The sequence below is a fragment of the Aquarana catesbeiana genome, linkage group LG09, assembly GCF_042186555.1.
Source record: "Aquarana catesbeiana isolate 2022-GZ linkage group LG09, ASM4218655v1, whole genome shotgun sequence".
Lineage (NCBI taxonomy): Eukaryota > Metazoa > Chordata > Amphibia > Anura > Ranidae > Aquarana > Aquarana catesbeiana.
Genome location: NC_133332.1, coordinates 192,524,150 through 192,550,345, shown reverse-complemented (window position 1 = coordinate 192,550,345; position 26,196 = coordinate 192,524,150). Strand labels below are relative to the sequence as shown.

The 26,196-nt window shown below is 43.9% G+C and overlaps 1 long non-coding RNA gene across 1 annotated transcript in view; it reads left to right on the top strand.

Moving 5' to 3' along the window:
• The first annotated feature begins 7,704 nt into the window (after positions 1 to 7,704).
• The window catches only part of LOC141107261 (uncharacterized), a 31,348-nt gene continuing 12,856 nt past the window's right edge, over positions 7,705 to 26,196 (top strand). The window contains exons 1-2 of the long non-coding RNA XR_012235846.1: positions 7,705 to 7,837; positions 20,985 to 21,084. This is a non-coding gene — a long non-coding RNA (uncharacterized lncRNA). The remainder of the gene's footprint in view (positions 7,838 to 20,984; positions 21,085 to 26,196) is intronic.

The window sequence follows — 26,196 nt, the reverse complement described above, 5'->3', positions numbered from 1 at the left end:
CGGCATTTTCGTTTCAGTGGTTAACCTCTTTACCCTATCTGGGTATTAAACTTACCCCAAAATACTCGGGATTATATCAAGCTAATTTTCCTCTGCTCTTTCGAAAGCTGGAGGCTATGCTAGCCTCTTGGTCCACAATCCCGATTTCTTGGTTCGGCAGAATAGCGACGGTACGAATGACGTACCTCCCCAAATTGCTCTATTATTTTAGAGTTTTGCCAGTTCCAGTGCCTCCCCATATCATTCGAATACACCAACGTAAAATTATGCAATTTATATGGGGCCAAAAGAGGCCCAGGATCAAGAGACAAGTGCTTTACGCGGCCTTTCAGTTCCTAATTTGCAAGCATATTATATAGCAGCGGGTATCACCCCACTATCTCACCTTCATGTAACGTAACAAATGCCCCTATGGGCCACCATTGATTTGATCGACGCACACTCAACACCTCTAGCTTCTCTTCCTTGGCTTCCTAAAGCACATTGCCCCCCTACAATAGGTCCCTGTTTAGCTCATTCCCTCAAATTGTGGGATGCGGTCAAGTATTCAGCAGGCCTAATTTCTCCCCATCTCCCACTACTTTGTATCCTCCACTGCCCTTTATTTCAACCAGGTTGTGATAATCCACTGCAATTTAAGTGGTGGTCCGATAATGGCTTCATAGATATCCATTCGTTTTTCACCCCAACCAAGATTATCTCTTTCGCTGCCTTACGTTCTTCACACGATATCCCCCTTAGGGAGCATTACAGTTACCTGCAAATTAGACATTTTCTCTGACAGCTTACAATATCTCATTCTGCCCCCTTTGTCATGACACCATTTGAAAGCCTTTGTAGATCACGCCCCCAATCCTCGGGTTTGATTTCTCTAATATATACCGCTATAAATAATTCCAAGACAATACCATTGAGACCCTATCATCTCCAATGGGAGGCTGAGTTTGGGAAACAATTAGATCCAGAGGACTGGCACAGCATGACTACAGCGCTATCTAAATGTTCCAAGAATGTTCTTTTTTTAGAGAACGCGTATAAAGTCTTCTATGGATGGTATTATACTCCGGCTAGATTAGCAAGTTTCATCCCATCTTACCCCCCCCTCTGTTTTCGCGGGTGCTCACAGGAGGGCACGATGGCGCATATTTGGTGGACCTGTCCCAGGGTCTGCAGACTATGGGTTAGAGTATATGCACTATTACGTAATCTTTTTAATACCAACATAAAGCGGGACCCTTTTGAGGCCCTTTTATGGAAACCAATTGCAGAACTTCTTCGTCCTGAACGTCAGTTAGCAGCACAGATTTTCACTGCAACTAAACTCACCATAGCAAGGGCCTGGAAAACCCCGAACCTTAGTTTTGAAGCAGTTAAAAATAGTGTGAATGATATCATGGTAAATGAGAAACTTACGGCCATATTGATGGACACTCATAATAAATTCCTCAGGATATGGCAACCCTGGGTGACTTACAATCGACCATCAAGATTTGATCAAACGCTCTTTTCCCTATAACAAGCCTCCGTTCCCCCCACCCCAGGGTCCTTCCCTCCTTTCTACCCCCCTCCTTTCCCACTTTCAATTTCTCTCTCCTTCTCCTTATTCAGGCCCTCGGGCTTGATTCTACAAGGACCGGAAATTTAATATAATACACAAATTAGTACATTCAGAGGTATTTTATCCTCTTTATCTGACTTTAGTATTGGTTCTTTTATGTTTTCTCTTTATTTTATATTTTTATTTTTTATTTTATTTTTTTTTTATTTCTTCATGAAACGTTATGTATTGCAACAACATCTCGTTTAGAAATCTTAGTTATTCATGTATGTCTGCAATCATATTAATATGTGCTGATACCATACCAATACGCCAGAATATGCGGGATGAGAATATGTCTTAGTATGTCGCCTGGCCTCGGCATTGTATCGCCTGAGTCCAGGCTTAAATTTTTGAATAATAGTTTCACCCGCCGGATACCGGCAGTCTTATACCTGTTAACTCATGATGTATCCATCACCGTTTTGTACTTATTTGTTGATGTATATTTTCAATAAAACCTTTTGTACAAAAAAAAAAAAAGATCTATGTACAAGGACAGTAAACTTCCTTCTATAGAGCTGAAGCAAAAGTCATTGCAAAAGCAAACTGTGGACTTGGCTTGTAGTAGAAGCAGTTAAAAGCACACAAGGTCCTCCTGTTAAGCAACAAGAGCAGAGTCCCTGCACAAAGTACTAGATAGACTGAGCTCTTCAGGACACCAGTCAATGTCCCCTTTTCAAAAACACACAGCTGACTCTCCGGCACCAAAGGGGTGGCAGTAACCCAAAAGTCTCTAAGATCTCTCGCAGCAGTCTGTACTCACAAATGTCCTAGGAAAAGTTGGTTGCCTCCTTTCAACATCCATGTGACATGTTTCTCCTGTGGAACCAGACTAGATCTTCAAACAACGGCCCCTCGGTCAGCTCTCTGTAACTTCAGCATCCAGGCCCTCAGGTTGCCCAGCAGAGGCCTCACAAGCAACAAACACATAGCAGCACTGCCCAGAGGGCAGCAAGACCTCCAGGCTGGACTTCCCCTTTCCAGGAAAAGACCCATAAGCTCTGTGTCTCAGAGTAGTTATACAAAATCCCAGCAGTCTTCAGGGCCACCCTCCCTGGTTTTGGCCAGGGCTGTAAAAAATATTTATGCTGCTAATTGTATTGCTCCAGGCCTACAGTATCTCACAAAAGTGAGTACACCCCTCACATTTTGTAAATATTTTATTATATCTTTTCATGTGACAACACTGAAGAAATGACACTTTGCCACAATGTAAAGTAGTGAGTGTACAGCTGGTATAACAGTGTAAATTTGCTGTCCCCTCAAAATAACTCAACACACAGCCATTGATGTCTAAACTGCTGGCAACAAAAGTGAGTACACCCCTAAGTGAAAATGTCCAAATTGGGCCCAAAGTGACAATATTTTGTGTGGCCACCATTATTTTCCAGCACTGCCTTAACCCTCTTGGGCATGGAGTTCACCAGAGCTTCACAGGTTACTACTGGAGTCCTCTTCCACTCCTCCATGATGACATCATGGAGCTGGTGGATGTTAGACATTGTGCTCCTCCACGTTTCGTTTGAGGATGCCCCAAAGATGCTTAATAGTGTTGAGATCTGGAGACATGCTTGGCCAGTCCATCACCTTTACCCTCAGCTTCTTTAGCAAGGCAGTGGAGGTGTGTTTGGTGGTCGTTATCATGTTGGAATAATGCCCTGCGGCCTAGTCTCCGAAGGGAGGGGATCATGTTCTGCTTCAGTATGTCACAGTACATGTTGGCATTCATGGTTCCCTCAATGAACTGCAGCTCCCCAGTGCGGGCAGCACTCATGCAGCCCTAGACCATGACACTCCCACCACCATGCTTGACTGTAGGCAAGACACACTTGTCTTTGTACTCCTCACCTGGTTGTCGCCATACACGCTTGACACCATCTGAACCAAATAAGTTTATCTTGGTCTCATCAGACCACAAGACATGGTTCCAGTAATCCATGTCCTTGGTTTGCTTGTCTTCAGAAAAACTGTTTGCGGGCTTTCTTGTGCATCATCTTTAGAAGAGGCTTCCTTCTGGGACGACAGCCATGCAGACCAATTTGATGCAGTGTGCGCCATATGGTCTGAGCACTGACAGGCTGACCCCCCACCCATTCAGCCTCTGCAGCAATGCAGGCAGCACTCATACATCTATTTCCCAAAGACAACCTCTGAATATGATGCTGAGCACGTGCACTCAACCTTTTTGGTCAACTATGGCGAGATCAGTTCTGAGTGGAACCTGTCCTGTTAAACCGCTGTATGGTCTTGGCCACCATGCTGCAGCTCAGTTTCAGGGTCTTGGCAATCTTCTTATAGCCTAGGCCATCTTTATGTAGAGCAACAATTCTTTTTCAGATCCTCAGAGAGTTCTTTGCCATGAGGTTCCAGTGACCAGTATGAAAGAGTGAGAGCAATAACACCACATTTAACACACCTGCTCCCCATTTACACCTGAGACCTTGTAAGACTAATAAGTCACATGACACCGGGGAGGGAAAATGGGTAATTGGGCCCAATTTGGACATTTTCACTTAGCGGTGTACTCACTTTTGTTGCCAGCGGTTTAGACATTAATGGCTGTGTTTTGAGTTATTTTGAGGGAACTGCAAATTTACACTGTTATACAAGCTGTACACTCACTACTTTACATTGTAGCAAAGTGTCATTTCTTCAGTGTTGTCACATGAAAAGATAAAATAAAATATTTACAAAAATGTGAGGAGTGTACTCACTCAAACTGTCATCTGGGAAGAAGGGGAGTAAGTCACATGGATGGTCACTATTTTTTGGAAGTACCAGGTACATCTCTTTTCTCCTGATGGCCAAATAAAGCCGCTGGGGTGCAAAGGGAAGATGAATATATGTAACTGGGGATGGAAGCAGTTTAGGTCCCATTCACACATGCTCTGTTTTAGTGTGCGGACAGCTGTCAGTTTTGGCCTGCAAGGGAGACAGAGGGCAATGTGATGCTTGTTTCAGTGTATCACACAATTCCCCTTTTTGTCAACTTTATTTGTTTGAAGTGAACAAAGTGACACTTCATTTACGTCCCCACACAGAAGTGCGGAGCATTGTGCTACTGTGCGGTGACGTGTGGTGCCTCTGTGATAAAATTAGATAATTGCAACTCACTGCGCTTCACCTCAAGGATGTTTTGCAGTACGAACGGGTAACATAGAAATACGTTTTTTTTCTATGTGCCCTAGAGGTGACTGGTGTTCTTCTGGTGCGGAGAAATGCCAGTCACTGCGCTATGTGTTAACGAGCCCTTATCCTGCATGGGCAAAACACAGGTTCACTTTAAATTCAATATTTTTCTGTTTGAGAGGAGTGCACCTATAAATAAAGGTTATTCTCTGTGATTAATGTAAATGCAATTTGGTGTGAGGAATCCAGAAATACTTGTTTCGAAAATAATATGCTGACAGGTTACTCACCATGTCAACAATAAGTGTTTTGAACTGTACCTCCCTCAGTAATACACTCCTGAAAATCATAGGTAATGCAGCATATACATGCCAGGACTGTATCTGACTGATCAGCCATTCAATATCCATCTCTGGATTGGGCAGAGGACAGAATACACAGCCTAACAATGACTGCAGTATGGACAAACCAAGGCCTCAGTGCATGAGGTTCTAATGTTTTAGGTGTGGTGGAAAGACTGACTGAAATTTACTGACACCACACCCAACATTTACTGGCACAGCCACGTTTTTACTGGCATTTCCAAAAGTTACAAAATTACAGTTTTAAGTGCAAATTTCAGTATTTAAGCTACAAACAAGTACAATATGCAATTAGCAATTTGATTTAAGGTAAATATTAAGGCAAAAAATATATTTCTTATTTTATTTTCGATATAGTAAGTAAGTAGCTCAGGGACAGGACTCAGGAGGACAAGAAATTAGAATGGATGCACACACATAAAATTGACTCTCACAGTGATAGTGACAGCATCACAGATGATAATGACACCTCACCGACATAGCACATCCCTTCCTGAGTCACAGTGACATTCTCTCTCCACGCCAGGTGGTCCCTTCAGTCCACTCCAGTCCAAATAGCGCTGACAGTCCCGCTACTGACTGTCAGCAAAAATACTGACAGTTGGCAACACTGGTGAAAAGCACAGGTGCACCATCCAGCCCCACTGCCGGCAGCCTTTCAACAGATGGGCATTCTTGCATTCTGAGCATTTGTAACTGGGTGTATACTTCCCTAAATCTTAGTACCTTAGTGGCACCATCCAGCCCTGACCAGCTGTAGCAGCTTTTAGCTGATCTATAGTGTTTTACAGGTTGCCGGCAGGGGGGCTAGATGGTGCATCTGTCTGCCTAAATGCTAGAGCCTCATACAGGGAGGCTAAACAGCTATGTGCATCAGTGGATTCTTGCCAGCAAGTTTTAAATACTGTCTGCGCACACTGAGTGCCAACAGATGCGGCTGTCATATATGTCAGATACATACTCTGTACCAGGGCTTTTTTTTTCTCAAACAATAGGTGCTGAAACTCAACCACGACCCTCCAAAACCCCTCCAGCCACACACACCGTCCATATCACATCAAATAGTGGGTGTGGTCAGTCAAATTTCATTAACAGTAGGAGGGTCTTAAAGGGGCATTAAATACCAGGATTGCATTGCATACAGAGTGCAGAGTTCAGGGGGGTTACACACAGTGCAGAGCTGTCACTTGTAAATGCAGAAACCGGACTTCTGCCCCCCCCCAAGGGTCTGAGCCAGAGGTGGTGGAACTGAATTCCACCAAGTTCCACCTAAAAAAAAGCCCTGCTCTGTTCAAACCAACGGCCGGTGTTCACATGTAACCACTAATTTGAACCCCTGACCAACCCTGGACACAGCCAGTGTGTATCCATGGTTGGCCCTTCTGTGGCATTTTGTATGCACACAAACTGGCTGCAGCTAATCAGCTAGTTTGTATGCGGCCAGAGCACAGAGTGTTGCTACATCCAGAGGTGGCATTTAGCTGTTTTTGAACCCAGCAAACTACATGCACACCCTTGTAAGGGCTGGTTAGTATGTAGATAGATAGATAGATAGATAGATAGATAGATAGATAGATAGATAGATAGATAGATGACTTTACTTATTTTAAATGTGCAATGTGCTTCTTGGATACAAGACATAGGCAGCTTTTCTTAAGCCAGTAAAACAAATAGTTCAGTTCCTCTGCAGAGTTGAGAAGATGTAAGATGCAGACACACTTCTGCTGTGTGATATGTGAGTGATGAATGTTACATACAAATACAACCTTGACAGTCATATCCTTCCTGAGACACAGTAACTGACACTCAGGAACACTGCACAGCACACAAACACATCCCACGCCCATATACCCATGACTGTGCGCTCACAGGGGACCTCTGCACACATGCCTACACACAACCGCGCACATTCCACACGTACACATGTCAAAGCAGTACTTCTGTATTTTTTATAAAACACGAATCAACATTACATAAGTCAGTAATAATTAAAATGCAATACCATTCATTTAGGACAGCCACTGTACTTCCATCATTTGGGTTGATAATAATAAAAATGGATCAGAACCATAATTCATTTTGAAGTCAGTTTCTACTACACCTTCACTGTTATTACTCCTCCTGATTTTAATATTATTTTATCACTGGTGATACTTATATACTACTACAAGTCAGCAGAGGACGCAGGGTTATTTTGTATGAAAAGTCATAGCAGTCTCAACCGCTCAGGTAGTATTATAAATAGGCAGATACTCAGCTCTCCAAATAGGAATTAATCTCCCCTTCAGTCCATTAGGGGCGCCCGGGCGCCACCCCCTCTCTATCCTCGTCACCCCCTATATGATTATTCCTCGCCACCCCCATTCAGGCGTCCGGCCCCTTTCAGGACGCCGGGCGTCTGAATTATAGCAGTGGGGGTGTTTTTTGATTAGAGCCTGATAGGCTCTAATGATTAGAGTCATAGGCTCTACTAGGCTTCAAAATAGGGTGAACTCGGAACGCAGAGCATTGTGCCATGAACCTACCCAGGTGTTACAACAGCGAATGAGTATTCACTGTTGTATCACTGATCCTCAATCCGGCCAATCAAAAGCGGTGTGAGACCCATTTTCTGATTGGCTGAAAAGAGAAGACTCCCGATTGGCTGCCAAGAAGGAGGGTGGAAACGGAAGCTGCTGCCACCGTGGAGACCCGGGAAGAGCATGGGAACAGGGAGCCGCCGCCGAGCATGGGAAGCCACCATAGGGTAAGTGTGACTGACCGTCCCACCGACCGTCGGGGGGCAGGGGTGTTGGTGGCATACTGTTTGCCGCACCCCCAATAAAGAAATTCCACTGGCTGCCACTGCCCCTGATCGTTCTTCCCTAATAGGAATAAAGGAATCAGAAAATCTTCAGGAAAGTCTTGTGACAGTTTTCTTGCTATTTCTGACCTATGGGATTCATTCTGGTAGTAGAAGTAAATAGGACCTCATCCATGTCGGAAGTAAACCGTGTTGCACTTATGTATTGTGTCACAGACAAAATTCTACAACAGATTCATACATGCCTTTCTGACAGAACATGACTCTGACATGTTGTGTTATTTGTTGCACAGACGCGAGACAGATTTCTAAGTGTCTATGACACTCATTATAAATTTTAAGGATTGTGTTATGTAGACAATTTAATACTCTTGTATGTGTTTTTAGCTTAAAATATAAAGTATGTCATTAACCCCTTGAACTCTGTAGAGTTACAATGAGTAGAGAGAGTATAGACAGACAGTAGAAGCTCCTTGCCCACTTTTCTTGTGGGTTACTAAGTAGAGAACACTTTTCAGCTAAAGCAACACTGCCCTCTACTGGTACAAAACATGAAAGACAAGCACTGAAATTTGAACGTACAGAAAGGCGAAACTGCTCAACTGCCTCCTTGTCAAGTTTAAAAATGTGAAACATTTTACTTGGCCTTTCTCTACAGTATGAGACACTGTACTCGTTTTTATGTAAAAAAAAAAAAGAAAGAAATATGAAGGCACACTTAGGGGACATATAAATAAGGCAGTGAAGATGACTTTCACTGGTGTTGAACCGATCTCTATCATTTAAAGTACATGCACCAAGAATATTCACCTGTAATGAATGTTTGGTGATTATCATAAAACAGTTGTAGAAATATTTTTCTTAGGCATGCTTAGATACATTTTAACTCCTTCCCATCCAGTCTAGGGCATGCCTTTAACAGGCTCCCTATGACCAGGGGGGACTGCTTTATGACTTGGCCACTGTGATTGGCTACTTGGCTGTCACAGTAGCCACATGATTGGGAGCTAGTCCTGTTGGCTCCTGATCATTAATAGAAATTGGGTTCTGTCTATGACAACGTTTTCACTGCGCTGTGCTGATATGGAAATAGTTTGGGTGTTAAGACCCACCCACCTTGCTGCTGCACATATGCATTATGACATTATCCTTCTCCATACGCCTTGACTGTTTAAGTAATTCAGTTACACACTGACGGGAACTTTCAATGAACTGCCACGGCACTGTAGCACAGTGTGGTAGTTCATTGAGAACTACAACCTGACAGCTGCAAAGGCTGTCGGTAGTTGTAGTTTCCCATTGATGCAGGGGCAGCTGCAGCACAAACATGTTACACTCAGAATATGGGTGTAACATATTAGAAAAGTTGAACTTATCCTTTAAGGCAGGGGTGTCAAACTCAATTTTGAGTCAGCAGTGCGGTTGCTCTCAAAGGGCTGGTTGTATCTGGGTCGCACTACGTACAGAGGGCAGAGTTCAGGAGTGTGCTACGTACAGAGTGCAGGGAGTGAGGGGTGCGCTACGTACAGAGTGCAGGGAGTGAGGGGTGTGCTACGTACAGGGTGCAGGGAGTGAGGGGTGTGCTATGTACAGAGTGCAGGGAGTGAGGGGTGTGCTACGTACAGAGTGCAGGGAGTGAGCGGTGCGCTACGTACAGCGTGCAGGGAGTGGGGGTGCACTACGTACAGAGTGCAGGGAGTGAGGGGTGCGCTACGTACAGAGTGCAGGGAGTGAGGGGTGTGTTATGTACAGAGTGCAGGGAGTGAGGGGTGTGCTACGTACAGAGTGCAGGGAGTGAGTGGTGTGCTACGTACAGGGTGCAGGGAGTGAGGGGTGTGCTACGTACAGAGTGCAGGGAGTGAGGGGTGCGCTACATACAGAGTGCAGGGAGTGAGCGGTGCGCTACGTACAGCGTGCAGGGAGTGAGCGGTGCGCTACGTACAGCATGCAGGGAGTGGGGGTGCACTACGTACAGAGTGCAGGGAGTGAGGGGTGCGCTACGTACAGAGTGCAGGGAGTGAGGGGTGCGCTACGTACAGAGTGCAGGGAGTGAGGGGTGCGCTACGTACAGAGTGCAGGGAGTGAGGGGTGCGCTACGTACAGAGTGCAGGGAGTGAGGGGTGCGCTACGTACAGAGTGCAGGGAGTGAGGGGTGCGCTACGTACAGAGTGCAGGGAGTGAGGGGTGCGCTACGTACAGAGTGCAGGAAGTGAGGGGTGCACTACGTACAGCGTGCAGGGAGTGAGGGGTGCGCTACGTACAGAGTGCAGGGAGTGAGGGGTGCGCTACGTACAGAGTGCAGGGAGTGAGGGGTGCGCTACGTACAGAGTGCAGGGAGTAAGGGGTGCGCTACGTACAGAGTGCAGGGAGTGAGGGGTGCACTATGTACAGCATGCAGGGAGTGAGGGGTGCACTACGTACAGAGTGCAGGGAGTGAGGGGTGCGCTACGTACAGAGGGCAGGGATTCAGGGGTGCACTATGTACAGAGGGCAGTGATTCAGGGGTGCGCTAAGTACAGAGGGCAGAGTTCAGGGGTACTCTGTGCCCAATGTGCAACATCTCACTTCCACCCCTCCTCCTGGGTTCTGACCTCTGCACCCAGCACTCTGCCTCCATCCCCCCACCTCTAAACACATCTTCCTATACACCTCCACAGCCCCCCCCCCCTCCCACCTTCCAAACCAAACCTCACATCTGTACTCTCTCCTGCCTGGTGTAAGATGGCATTTACAAGAATGCTTTCATGGCCAGTACTGCTTCAAGTCCTCAAAACCCTTCCCTCAAGATGCAGCCACTGGATGTAGAATGGAATACACAGCTGGCGGAGCTGTCAGGTACCTCTGCCAATGACAGGCTATGCTGGATCGACAGCGCTCAGCTACATACACACAGCCGGTGCTGCTGGGGAGACTGAGGAGGAGAGTGGAGGAGGTGTTTACTCCGTTTGCCAAGAAGACCTGTTTGTGACAGCGGAAAGCAGCTGGTGAGAACAGGAGGTGGAGACTGGCCGCCGCTGTGCGGGCCACATGACAAGACCTGGCGGGCGTTGTGTTTGCCATCTGTGCTTTAAGGGCTTGTTCACACTTGACTAAATTTCTAACGCTTTACAAACACTCCTATAGCGTTAGAATGGGCGTTAGACTTGGGTTGATGAGCTTTAGTATGGGCTTTAGACTGGCAATTTACAAGCGATAAGGACGAGTTAAAAATGCTCCTCAAATGCACTATGGGCAGTTTTGAAGCGTTTGATGAGCGCTAAGGCACGTTAAAACTGCTCCACAAATGCCTATTCCATTGCAGTAAATGAATGAATCTTAATGCCCCACAACAGATCCACAACTGCCTGCCAGGGCATTTGCGAGGCGTTACCATAGACTTGAATGGGAAGCGTTGAGAGGTTTTCTGACTGGACATGAGGCTTCCATTTTGAAGCAATGCCTATGTGCCATCTATTGTATCTTGATCATAATAACCAAAGAATGTCCAGCGCTCTGAATGTCTCATAAACAGTTACCAGCAGTCCAATAATAAAGGTTAAGAGATTTAATGTTTGTGTGTGATAAAAACACTGTAATAAAAACAATAATGAACAGTATGTCATCCTATGTTAATAACACTGTAGGACACTTAAATAAGGAAGTTTCTGACAGCCAGAAGTTCCAATCAGCAGCAGGCAGTTTAAGACTGGAGATCCATCCAAAAAACCTAACCCCAAGCTGGGAAGCAGATGGAAGAGAGTTGGAGGGGAGATGGAAGCCCCATCCCGCCAAACTCAGGGGATCCACAATGTAAAAATCAGCTTAAGATGGAGAGGCTCACCGATTCCGGAGGACAGATCTGTGAATGTGATGTGAAGGCAGGCTGTGAATCCACCGGGAGGGAAAGGTCTCGCAGACGCTCTGTGTCAGGGGATGATGACGTCAGCCCAGCTGGAAGATGAAGGCGCGGCTTCACACAGGGGAACCGCCGGAACAACAGCTGATAGCGCTGGGCAGCTGCAATGCCGGTCTGTGTCCCCTCTGACTGGAAAAACCTCAGTGAGAGGCAGTGACACTTGGTGAAGCCGTAGTGGTGATGATAAAACTTATCAAGAGGTGACAAGGTGGACAGGAAGCCACCAAGGGACAGGCTGGGGGCATAAACCAATGAGTCTGCCGGTTTGTGTCACCTCTGCATGGAGTAAACCTCAGGAAAAAGTGATGGCAATCAGGAAGTCTAGTGAACCACATGGGCTGCCAGCCAGAAGTAGATAGATGGAATTGGCAGGCGAATGGGAAAACGCTGTGTGTGGACCATATGAGGCTCCCACGGGTGGGTAAAGGAGAGGATGGATTCACCGTGGCGTGGTGCTGAGTGGAAACTCTGTTAGTAGTTGCCTTGACGACGCGTTTCGCGCGTTTGCGCTTTTTCAAAGTCAAGGGTTGAGGCAACTTGCAAGGTTTAAATACAAAAATATTGGGTGGGGGAAAAAGGAGGGAGGGGGAGAAAAGCAGGGGGAGGTGAAAGGAAGGGGGAGGGACACTACAGAAAAAGGGAATTACAAGACAAAAAAAAAAAAAAAAAAAAGGGTCATGTTTAAAATAAGGGCGGGAGTGATTAACCCATAATGAGAACAAAAATAATTCTATCTCCAGTCTAAAACCCCTGCTACCCAGCAGACACAACGGCAAGTCACACATATCACAAGTAACACATACATTGGTATATACATCAATACAACAAGAACAATTCTACACAAAACTGCATGTCTCGAGTTCCTCATTTAACCCCTTAGGGGCAAGTGAGTCAAACATGTATATCCAAAATACCTCCCGTTTGCACAGTAGAGAAAATCTTTCGTTACTAGTCAGTGTGCCTTTTGGGATCGTTTCAATGGCATAAACTTCTAACACCCTGAAGTCCTTATTGTGGAAGCGTAAGAAGTGTCGAGGGACACTGTGTTCATCGCTCCCCTTAGAAATCAATCTACGGTGATCGCCCACTCTGGCCCGTAGGGCCCTGATGGTCCGACCAACGTAAAAGAACCCACAGGGACACCGCAAGACATAGATCACAAAGTCTGTCGAACAGGTAATAAATTGCCTAATCTCATATGTTTTGCCTAAATTAGTCATGATGTTCTTGGTGCCATGTGCAATAAATTGGCATGTGAGACATCCCCTTTTCTTGCACTGAAAGATCCCCTTTCGGTCATTAAAATATGACCTGATGTCAAATGGAGATTTAGATGTTTGGTTGGTTACTTTACTAGGTGCTAGTAGGTTCTTAATAGTACGAGCCTTGCGGAATGTCACTTGAGGAACCTCAGGTAAAACTGGAGCTAAACGTTGGTCCAGTAACAAAATATTATAGTGTTTCTTAATAATTCTGGATATAGATTTAAAACTGTCGTTGAAAGTAGAGATAAATCTAACTATCTGGCTAGTTCCTACGTCTTCTTTTGGAGCTTTCATTTTAGGGAGAGGGTTCATGTGGGAGAGGTAGGCGTCATTAATCAAATTACATGGATAGCCCTTCTCTTGGAATTTCATTTTCATCGTGGTTCCTTGTTCAACATAATCCTCTACTCTAGAGCAATTACGTCTTAGTCTGTTGAATTGGCCACCTGGGATGTTACCTTTCCACGATGGATGATGGCAACTTTTAAAATGGAGGTAAGAGTTGCCACTAGTTGGCTTGACATGGTTTTTGGTGAAAATCTTATGTTGATCATGGGCCAGTATTAAGTCCAGGAAAACAAGTTCGTGGGGGTCTATGACATGGGTAAAAGACAACCCCAAGGGATTAGAATTACAATGGGCTACAAAGGAGGAGAACAGATCCGGGCTCCCACTCCAAATGAGCACAACGTCATCAATATACCGCCCATAATAGACAATGTGCTCAGCAAATGGGTTGCCAGCCCAGATACTGCACTCCTCCCAGTACCCCATGGTAAGGTTGGCATAGACTGGGGCGAAATTAGCTCCCATAGCAGTTCCTCTACGTTGCAAATAAAAGCGATCACAAAAAGTAAAATAATTGTGTTTGAGACAAAATTCTGTTGCTTGAACCAAAAATTGAGATTGCAAGGAATTATAGTCTCCACTTTTCATCAAAAAATGTTGAACAGCTCTCAAACCAACCTCATGTGGTATTGAGGTGTACAGGGAAGACACGTCAAGGGATGCCCACCAATAGCCCTCTTCCCATTGGTAGCTTTGCAAGGCTTTGATGACTTCATTGGAATCTTTAATGTAAGACGGTAGTTGACACACAAGGGGCTGTAGACAAAAGTCAATATACATGGACAAACCATTAGTAAAGCTGTTGGTACTGGCCACAATAGGTCTACCAGGGGGATCAACCAATGATTTGTGGACCTTCGGGAGGTGGTAAAAGTATGGGGTGCTACACTCGGATGGTAAAAGAAATTGTCTCTCTTTGTTAGTGAGTACTCCATTATGCCAGGCTTCCTGTACCAGAGACCTTAGCTCTAGCTGAAATTCAGGTAAAGGATCAGATTGTAGTTTCAAATATGTGTCGGTATCTGCTAGCAGCCGACTTGCCTCCTTAATATAGTCCGTTCGATTCTGTATCACTAGACTCCCTCCCTTGTCGGCTTGCCTAATGGTAATGTTGGTATTAACTGTTAGGTCTTTCAGTGCTAGATTTTCATCTTTACTTAGATTGTGATCTTTCCGCGTTTTTGGACTATCGCAGAGTCGCAAGAAGTCCTTGTAAACTGCTTGGTAATAAGTTTCAATGTAAGGGCCTTTTGAGTTAGTAGGGAAAAAAGTTGATTTGGGTCGGAAGGAGGTATGTAACACTGGTGGATCTAAGCTAGCAGTGGGAACATAACCTTCTGTGTGGCCCTCAGCCCATAAGTCTTCCAATGCCTGTAGTGCCTCTTCGTTTAATTCAGTAGGTGGTGTATGCTCAGATTTCGAAACTAATGTGGAACTAGCTTCTTTCATCCCTTTTTTATGTACAGCTAGAGGATTAGGGGCGTAGTGGCGTTTTAACGTTAGAGAACGTATAAATCGGTGTAAATCCTTAAAGAGACCGAATTTGTTTGGGCCTATGGAGGGGGAGAACCCCAAACCCTTCTGGAGTAAAGACTCCTCAGAGGGAGTCAGAATGTGTGAGGATAGATTATATATCCCCCCCCCTCCCCCATTTTAAGTCTTGTCAATCTACTCAGTACATGTTATATGTCACATGGATGACTGACTATAAGGTATATGGTATACATTTGTATTATTTGTTTATTTTCTACATGCCTTGATTGAGGTCCCTGGGTTTACACACATTGGCACTGGATTAGTATTGTGTTTTTGCTTATTGTTTCCTGGTTTTTCAGCAGCCTTTGTTTGGACACCTGAGGGCACACTTGAGGGGGCAGTCCATAGTGTTAAGAGTACTCTCAATATAGAATTTTAATTTTAGCTATAGGTAATTCTCCAGGGCGGGAAATTTATTTATTTATTTATTTATTTATTTATTTATTTATTTTTTTTTTTCTCCATCATGAGTACTGATAGAACACATCGGCTACAGGCCATTTTTGAGAACATCGGGAATAATATTAACAACCAATCAACACCTCAAGATGTACCCATTGGTATCTCTTCCCAACGACCACATACGGAAGCTTTTGAAATCCGTATGAGGAAAGCTTTCTTTCGTTGGCAAAATGCCAAACAGTATGAGCAGGTACAATGGTGGGATCTGGCCTTTCTCAAGAAATATATAGAATTAGGGATTACCCCCAGAGGACTCCGCATCAAGAAGCGATGTAGCTTCCTGGATGAAGACCTCCACAAGGAATGGAGATCTCTAGCAGAGTTCTGTACAATTAAATGGATCAAAATTTTGATCTCACAAAGAGAAAGGAAACTAGAGCTAGCAAAACAACAAGCAATAGAGAAGGAAACCATTGCCCAGGAATTTAGCACTTCCTGCTTGTTTCCCAAATGGCTTCAAGTTCTTGACAGAAATGTCAAGAAGGACGAAGATGCTTTGGTTTACAAGAAAACAAAGAAATTAGAACGGGATCTCTTTGATTATGGGAATGGCCAGGTCTTTGATTGGCAACACCATAAACAAGAGACCAATGAGATATCAACACCAGGAAAGACAAGTAATAATAAATCTAAATCTAGGAATATGAAGTTTAAAAAGCATAACGCCAAAAAAACTGTAAATTCTCTACCTATCTCTAAAGCAAATTTGCATTTGCGGGACAGATGTGCTCCCAAACCTATTATTTCCAAAGCCGCAATATCTAAAACAGCGACTACGGTAGACACCTTACCGACCACCACCATTTTGGATCTGAACCCCTCTCCCCTGTTGTCCTCCGCTCCTTTGATGACACCCCTCATCCCCTCCATTGCAAGGCAGGAAGCTACCATTATTTCACCTCCCATTATTCAATCCCAACTGACCTATAATGTTCCCATTCAAAATAGTTTTAGTCCTCTGTCTCGTGACTTAGAGGATTATATCCTATTGGGTGCGAGGCCCAAAGTCCAGAATGATAGTGAGGATCACAATCTACAAGGCTCGAACTGCTTATTACCATCCCCAAAGAGTCAAAATTTTCAGTCTTTTCCTCCAAAGGGAGCTTTAAAAGAAAAAAGAAAACTCGAAGAGGACGAAGAGGAGGTGCTACTAGGAAGAGCAAACAAGAAAGAGAGGTCAGAATCAATACAGGGGACAGTACAATAAAAATATATAATCTATCCTCACACATTCTGACTCCCTCTGAGGAGTCTTTACTCCAGAAGGGTTTGGGGTTCTCCCCCTCCATAGGCCCAAACAAATTCGGTCTCTTTAAGGATTTACACCGATTTATACGTTCTCTAACGTTAAAACGCCACTACGCCCCTAATCCTCTAGCTGTACATAAAAAAGGGATGAAAGAAGCTAGTTCCACATTAGTTTCGAAATCTGAGCATACACCACCTACTGAATTAAACGAAGAGGCACTACAGGCATTGGAAGACTTATGGGCTGAGGGCCACACAGAAGGTTATGTTCCCACTGCTAGCTTAGATCCACCAGTGTTACATACCTCCTTCCGACCCAAATCAACTTTTTTCCCTACTAACTCAAAAGGCCCTTACATTGAAACTTATTACCAAGCAGTTTACAAGGACTTCTTGCGACTCTGCGATAGTCCAAAAACGCGGAAAGATCACAATCTAAGTAAAGATGAAAATCTAGCACTGAAAGACCTAACAGTTAATACCAACATTACCATTAGGCAAGCCGACAAGGGAGGGAGTCTAGTGATACAGAATCGAACGGACTATATTAAGGAGGCAAGTCGGCTGCTAGCAGATACCGACACATATTTGAAACTACAATCTGATCCTTTACCTGAATTTCAGCTAGAGCTAAGGTCTCTGGTACAGGAAGCCTGGCATAATGGAGTACTCACTAACAAAGAGAGACAATTTCTTTTACCATCCGAGTGTAGCACCCCATACTTTTACCACCTCCCGAAGGTCCACAAATCATTGGTTGATCCCCCTGGTAGACCTATTGTGGCCAGTACCAACAGCTTTACTAATGGTTTGTCCATGTATATTGACTTTTGTCTACAGCCCCTTGTGTGTCAACTACCGTCTTACATTAAAGATTCCAATGAAGTCATCAAAGCCTTGCAAAGCTACCAATGGGAAGAGGGCTATTGGTGGGCATCCCTTGACGTGTCTTCCCTGTACACCTCAATACCACATGAGGTTGGTTTGAGAGCTGTTCAACATTTTTTGATGAAAAGTGGAGACTATAATTCCTTGCAATCTCAATTTTTGGTTCAAGCAACAGAATTTTGTCTCAAACACAATTATTTTACTTTTTGTGATCGCTTTTATTTGCAACGTAGAGGAACTGCTATGGGAGCTAATTTCGCCCCAGTCTATGCCAACCTTACCATGGGGTACTGGGAGGAGTGCAGTATCTGGGCTGGCAACCCATTTGCTGAGCACATTGTCTATTATGGGCGGTATATTGATGACGTTGTGCTCATTTGGAGTGGGAGCCCGGATCTGTTCTCCTCCTTTGTAGCCCATTGTAATTCTAATCCCTTGGGGTTGTCTTTTACCCATGTCATAGACCCCCACGAACTTGTTTTCCTGGACTTAATACTGGCCCATGATCAACATAAGATTTTCACCAAAAACCATGTCAAGCCAACTAGTGGCAACTCTTACCTCCATTTTAAAAGTTGCCATCATCCATCGTGGAAAGGTAACATCCCAGGTGGCCAATTCAACAGACTAAGACGTAATTGCTCTAGAGTAGAGGATTATGTTGAACAAGGAACCACGATGAAAATGAAATTCCAAGAGAAGGGCTATCCATGTAATTTGATTAATGACGCCTACCTCTCCCACATGAACCCTCTCCCTAAAATGAAAGCTCCAAAAGAAGACGTAGGAACTAGCCAGATAGTTAGATTTATCTCTACTTTCAACGACAGTTTTAAATCTATATCCAGAATTATTAAGAAACACTATAATATTTTGTTACTGGACCAACGTTTAGCTCCAGTTTTACCTGAGGTTCCTCAAGTGACATTCCGCAAGGCTCGTACTATTAAGAACCTACTAGCACCTAGTAAAGTAACCAACCAAACATCTAAATCTCCATTTGACATCAGGTCATATTTTAATGACCGAAAGGGGATCTTTCAGTGCAAGAAAAGGGGATGTCTCACATGCCAATTTATTGCACATGGCACCAAGAACATCACGACTAATTTAGGCAAAACATATGAGATTAGGCAATTTATTACCTGTTCGACAGACTTTGTGATCTATGTCTTGCGGTGTCCCTGTGGGTTCTTTTACGTTGGTCGGACCATCAGGGCCCTACGGGCCAGAGTGGGCGATCACCGTAGATTGATTTCTAAGGGGAGCGATGAACACAGTGTCCCTCGACACTTCTTACGCTTCCACAATAAGGACTTCAGGGTGTTAGAAGTTTATGCCATTGAAACGATCCCAAAAGGCACACTGACTAGTAACGAAAGATTTTCTCTACTGTGCAAACGGGAGGTATTTTGGATATACATGTTTGACTCACTTGCCCCTAAGGGGTTAAATGAGGAACTCGAGACATGCAGTTTTGTGTAGAATTGTTCTTGTTGTATTGATGTATATACCAATGTATGTGTTACTTGTGATATGTGTGACTTGCCGTTGTGTCTGCTGGGTAGCAGGGGTTTTAGACTGGAGATAGAATTATTTTTGTTCTCATTATGGGTTAATCACTCCCGCCCTTATTTTAAACATGACCCTTTTTTTTTTTTTGTCTTGTAATTCCCTTTTTCTGTAGTGTCCCTCCCCCTTCCTTTCCCCTCCCCCTGCTTTTCTCCCCCTCCCTCCTTTTTCCCCCACCCAATATTTTTGTATTTAAACCTTGCAAGTTGCCTCAACCCTTGACTTTGAAAAAGCGCAAACGCGCGAAACGCGTCGTCAAGGCAACTACTAACAGAGTTTCCACTCAGCACCACGCCACGGTGAATCCATCCTCTCCTTTACCCACCCGTGGGAGCCTCATATGGTCCACACACAGCGTTTTCCCATTCGCCTGCCAATTCCATCTATCTACTTCTGGCTGGCAGCCCATGTGGTTCACTAGACTTCCTGATTGCCATCACTTTTTCCTGAGGTTTACTCCATGCAGAGGTGACACAAACCGGCAGACTCATTGGTTTATGCCCCCAGCCTGTCCCTTGGTGGCTTCCTGTCCACCTTGTCACCTCTTGATAAGTTTTATCATCACCACTACGGCTTCACCAAGTGTCACTGCCTCTCACTGAGGTTTTTCCAGTCAGAGGGGACACAGACCGGCATTGCAGCTGCCCAGCGCTATCAGCTGTTGTTCCGGCGGTTCCCCTGTGTGAAGCCGCGCCTTCATCTTCCAGCTGGGCTGACGTCATCATCCCCTGACACAGAGCGTCTGCGAGACCTTTCCCTCCCGGTGGATTCACAGCCTGCCTTCACATCACATTCACAGATCTGTCCTCCGGAATCGGTGAGCCTCTCCATCTTAAGCTGATTTTTACATTGTGGATCCCCTGAGTTTGGCGGGATGGGGCTTCCATCTCCCCTCCAACTCTCTTCCATCTGCTTCCCAGCTTGGGGTTAGGTTTTTTGGATGGATCTCCAGTCTTAAACTGCCTGCTGCTGATTGGAACTTCTGGCTGTCAGAAACTTCCTTATTTAAGTGTCCTACAGTGTTATTAACATAGGATGACATACTGTTCATTATTGTTTTTATTACAGTGTTTTTATCACACACAAACATTAAATCTCTTAACCTTTATTATTGGACTGCTGGTAACTGTTTATGAGACATTCAGAGCGCTGGACATTCTTTGGTTATTGTTTTAAATCTGTATCTATCAGTTACGGTTAGTCCAGCTGCACTGATTTCCCTTTCCCCAAAACCCCCCCCCCCTCCCCCATTTTAAGTCTTGTCAATCTACTCAGTACATGTTATATGTCACATGGATGACTGACTATAAGGTATATGGTATACATTTGTATTATTTGTTTATTTTCTACATGCCTTGATTGAGGTCCCTGGGTTTACACACATTGGCGCTGGATTAGTATTGTGTTTTTGTATCTTGATCATAGGCGTTTGGGGGGGCATTTTTTAACACTTCTCAAACGCCTGATTTTAATGCCAGTGTGAACTTAGCCTAAGGCAGAACTAAACCAATCAATTTCATGGTTTCCCAAAACAGTTACATTTAAGGCATGCTGTGAATGATAACTGCAACAGTTGCTCATGACATTTCAAGAAAGTTCTGTGATAAAAGTAAACAGTGTGATGAGCCACGCTCATACTGTCTCCCAGCAAACACCAGCGGACATAAGATTAGCTTGGATTACTGGTGTGAGTGTGAGAATAAATGACTACATCTGTGTCGGAATTCCTCATCAGTTAGAAAACACAGAAGACAAACAATAAACATAACGGGCAGGCAACCAACTTACTCAAATGTGCGCACATGGCAAGAGTTAACTGCTCATTCGGGAGAAGAGAAGCATTTTTATCTTACCTGATCCTCTGCTCCCCCAGCAGATGGCGCTCCCCAACAACTCCAGAGGTGGACTGTCCCTTGGGAAAAAACTGATGATGATGAAATGATGGCAACTGATGCAGCCACCACATATAAGAATTGGTAAACTGCAATATAATAAATGTCTGCTTTTTGTCTGCTTTTGAATTTAATACCGCTTGAAAAGATACCTGTCACAAGACAGATCTGAGAGGTAAAAAAAGTAACAAATCCAATTGCTTCACTGAAATCTTTATGTGTAAGCTCTTTCCTTTGCAAAATAGTAGCATACCATTCACAAACTAGTAGTGTAGTCAGACGTTCACATCGCTCTCTGTCACATACTTACCTTTTCAGGTCTTCATTTAATCTTCTTTCAAGTCAAAGCTGTAAATGTTAATTGCCTGGCTGCTTCTTGGTTTTATTCTTTCTGGGCCCCTGACATGGAACAAGCATGCAGTAAGTGGAACAAAGTAAAGTGTTCAGATCTGCACACTTGTATCGCACCAGAGACTCAGAAACTTTTTCTCTTTCGATAGTTTTCCATTAGGTGGAAATGAAGGTCACATTTATTGAATTTACTAAGAGCCAGGATGCAGGAAGATTGATCTCATATAGTGGCATAATGTAATCCATAGTTCAACGACTATGGCAAAAAAAAGCGATCCATGTAGCCAATCAGTTTTCCCAATGCTCTATATACAGTATACCATAAAACCTTGGTTTGAGAGTAACTTGGTTTGAGAGCGTTTTGCAAGCAAAATTTTTAAATACATTTTGACTTGATTTACAAGCGATGTCTTGATATACACGTAATGTCATGTCACAACTGAGTATAAAAGAGAGAGGCGCCTCTAAGTGTAGCAATATGTTTACATTTATTGAAGGTACAACATTTAGTAACATATTGCTACACTAAGGGCGGTAGGGGGCGTCGGCGCTATTTTTAGCGCTGTTTTACCGCGGTATTCGGCCGCTAGCGGTGCGGTTTTAACCCCCCGCTGGCGGACGAAAAAGGGTTAAATCCACTCGTATAGCGTGGCTATAGCCGCGGTATTGCTGCGGTATAGCTGCGCTGTCCCATTGATTTCAATGGGCAGGAGCGGTTTAGGAGCAGTGAATACACCGCTCCTTCACCGCTCCAAAGATGCGGCTGACAGGAGATTTTTTCTTCTCCTGCCAGCGCACCACTTCAGTGTGAAAGCCCTCGGGCTTTCACACTGAACAAACAGCGGAGGCTGTTTTGGGGCGGTTTGCAGGCGGTATTTTTAGCGCAATAACGCCTGCAAACCACCCCAGTGTGAAAGGGGCCTTAGAGGCGCCTCTGTTCTCTTTTATACTCTGTAGCTCCTTCTGGATTTTGCTTCTAATCCCCTTGTGGAGGCTTCCATTTGTGGATGGACATTTTATGGTTACACAACTTGGTGACATTGCTATACAGTGGTACCTTGGATTACGAGCATAATTCGTTCCAGAAGAATGCTTGTAATCCAAAGCACTCGTATATCAAAGCAAGTTTCCCCATAGGAGTCAATGGAAACTCAGATAATTTGTTCCACAGTGACTGCTGTTGTATGCAGTACCGCATGTGGCCAGAGGTGGGGGGGGGCATCTGAGACACTCGGAAACATTTGGACACTGCTCAGATGCACTCAGAGAGGCTTGGAGACGCTCTGGAACATAGTGTTTCCAAGTGGCTCTGCAGCTCTGAGTGCATCCGAGCAGCTCCGAGTGTCACCGCCACCCATGCACCTCTGGCCAAATGCGGTTCTGCACACCCCATTGGCTTGAATCCAGCTCGTCTTGGGAGATAATGCTCACAAACCGAGTCAATATTTTTTTTTAAATAATAGCTCGTATGTTTTTTTGGTGCAGGTTACCACAACATCATTATCCCGTAGTTTTTAACCACTTCAGCCCCGGAAGGATTTACCCCCTTCCTGACCAGAGCACTTTTTCCAATTTGGCACTGCGTCGCTTTAACTGCTAACTGCGCGGTCATGCAATGCTGTACCCAAACAAAATTTGCGTCCTTTTCTTCCCACAAATAGAGCTTTCTTTTGATGGTATTTGATCACCTCTGCCGTTTTTATTTTTTGCGCTATACACGGAAAAAGACCGAAAATTTTTTAAAAAAATGATATTTTCTACTTTTTGTTCTGAAAAAAATCCAATAAACTCAATTTTAGTCATACATTTAGGCCAAAATGTATTTGGCCACATGTCTTTGGTAAAAAAAATGTCAATAAGTGTATATTTATTGGTTTGCGCAAAAGTTATAGCGCCTACAAACTAGGGTACATTTTCTGGAATTTACACAGCCTTTAATTTATGACTGCCTATGTCGTTTCTTGAGGTGCTAAAATGGCAGGGCAGTACAAAACCCCCACAAATGACCCCATTTTGGAAAGTAGACACCCCAAGGAAATTGCTGAGAGGCATGTTGAGCCCATTGAATATTCATTTTTTCTGTCCCAAGTGATTGAATAATGACAAAAAAAAAAAAAAATTACAAAAAGTTGTCACTAAATGATATATTGCTCACACAGGCCATGGGCATATGTGGAATTGCACCCCAAAACACATTTAGCTGCTTCTCCTGAGTATGGGGATACCACATGTGTGAGACTTTTTGGGAGCCTAGCCGCATACGGGGCCCCGAAAACCAATCACTGCCTTCAGGATTTCTAAGGGCGTACATTTTTGATTTTACTCCTTACTACCTATCACAGTTTTGAAGGCCATAAAATGCCCAGATGGCACAACCCCCCCCAAATGACCCCATTTCGGAAAGTAGACACCCCAAGCTATTTGCTGAGAGGCATGTTGAGTCCATGGAATATTTTATATTTTGACACAAGTTGCATGAAAGTGACAATTTATTTATTTATTTATTTATTTTTGTTGCACAAAGTTGTCACTAAATGATATATTGCTCACACAGGTCATGGGCATATGTGGAATTGCACCCCAAAATACATTCTGCTGCTTCTCTTGAGTACGGGGATACCACATGTGTGGGACTTTTTAGGAGCCTAGCCGCGTACGGGACCCCGAAAACCAATCACCGCCTTCAGGATTTCTAAGGGTGTACATTTTTGATTTCACTCTTCACTGCCTATCACAGTTTCGGAGGTCATGGAATGCCCAGGTGGCACAAACCCCCCCCACAAATGACCCCATTTTGGAAAGTAGACACCCCAAGCTATTTGCTGAGAGGCATGGTGAGTATTTTGCAGCTCTCATTTGTTTTTGAAAATGAAGAAAGACAAAAAATAAATTTTTTTTTTCTTTTTTTAAATTTCAAAACTTTGTGACAAAAAGTGAGGTCTGCAAAATACTCACTATACCGCTCAGCAAATAGCTTGGGGTGTCTACTTTCCAAAATGGGGTCATTTGGGGGGGGTTTTGTGCCACCTGGGCATTCCATGGCCTCCGAGACTGTGATAGGCAGTGAAGAGTGAAATCAAAAATTCACGCCCTTAGAAAGCCTGAAGGCGGTGCTTGGTTTTCGGGGTCCCATACGCGGCTAGGCTCCCAAAAAGTCTCACACATGTGGTATCCCCGTACTCAGGAGAAGCAACAGAATGTATTTTGGGGTGTAATTTCACATATTCCCATGGCATGTTTGAGCAATATATCATTTAGTGACAACTTTGTGCAAAAAAAAAAAAAAATTTGTCTCTTTCCCGCAACTTGTGTCACAATATAAAATATTCCATGGACTCGACGTGCCTCTCAGCAAATAGCTTGGGGTGTCTACTTTCCAAAATGGGGTCATTTGGGGGGGTTTTGAACTGTCCTGGCATTTTATGCACAACATTTAGAAGCTTATGTCACACATCACCCACTCTTCTAACCACTTGAAGACAAAGCCCTTTCTGACACTTTTTGATTACATGAAAAAATTTTTTTTTTTTGCAAGAAAATTACTTTGAACCCCCACACATTATATATTTTTTTAAAGCAAATGCCCTACAGATTAAAATGGTGGGTGTTTCATTTTTTTTTTTTCACACAGTATTTGCGCAGCGATTTTTCAAACGCATTTTTTGGGGAAAAAACACACTTTTTTACATTTTAATGCACTAAAACACACTATATTGCCCAAATGTTTGATGAAATAAAAAAGATGATCTTAGGCCGAGTACATGGATACCAAACATGACATGCTTTACAATTGCGCACAAACGTGCAGTGGCAACAAAATAAATACATTTTTAAAAGCCTTTAAAAGCCTTTACAGGTTACCACTTTAGATTTACAGAGGAGGTCTACTGCTAAAATTACTGCCCTCGATCTGACCGTCGCGGTGATACCTCACATGCATGGTGCAATTGCTGTTTACATTTGACGCCAGACCGACGCTTGCGTTCGCCTTAGCGCGAGAGCAGGGGGGACAGGGGTGCTTTTTTTTTTTTTTTTTTTTTTTTTTCTTTATTATTTTTTTTCTTTTTTATCTTATTTTAAAACTGTTCCTTTCATTTTTTTTTTTTTAATCATTTTTATTGTTATCTCAGGGAATGTAAATATCCCCTATGATAGCAATAGGTAGTGACAGGTACTCTTTTTTGAAAAAATTGGGGTCTATTAGACCCTAGATTTCTCCTCTGCCCTCAAAGCATCTGACCACACCAAGATCGGTGTGATAAAATGCTTCCCCAATTTCCCAATGGCGCTATTTACATCCGGCGAAATCTAAGTCATAAAATGCTCGTAGCTTCCGGTTTCTTAGGCCATAGAGATGTTTGGAGCCACTCTGGTCTCTGATCAGCTCTATGGTCAGCTGGCTGAATCACCGGCTGCATTCTCAGGTTTCCTGTTGAGACAGGAGAGCCAGAGAAAAACACGGAAGACGGTGGGGGGGGGGCATTCTCTCCCACTGCTTGTAAAAGCAGTCTAGAGACTAATTAGCCGCTAGGATTGCTTTTACATGAAAGCCGACCGCTGGCTGAAAAGAATGATACCAAGATGATACCTAAACCTGCAAGCATCATTCTGGTATAACCACTCAAATTCGTGAATGGTGTACCTGAAGACAAAAAAATGGTTAACAATAAAGCACAGTAAACGGTAAAGTATAAAAAATTGCATACCTGAAAAGCAAACATGATAAAACATAATAACAATAAAACATTGCAGAATAGAATACAGTAAAAAAGAGCAGAACAATAGAGAGAATAGAGAGAGAGAGAATAGAGAGAGAACAATAAAACGACAACTATTATTTTTTAT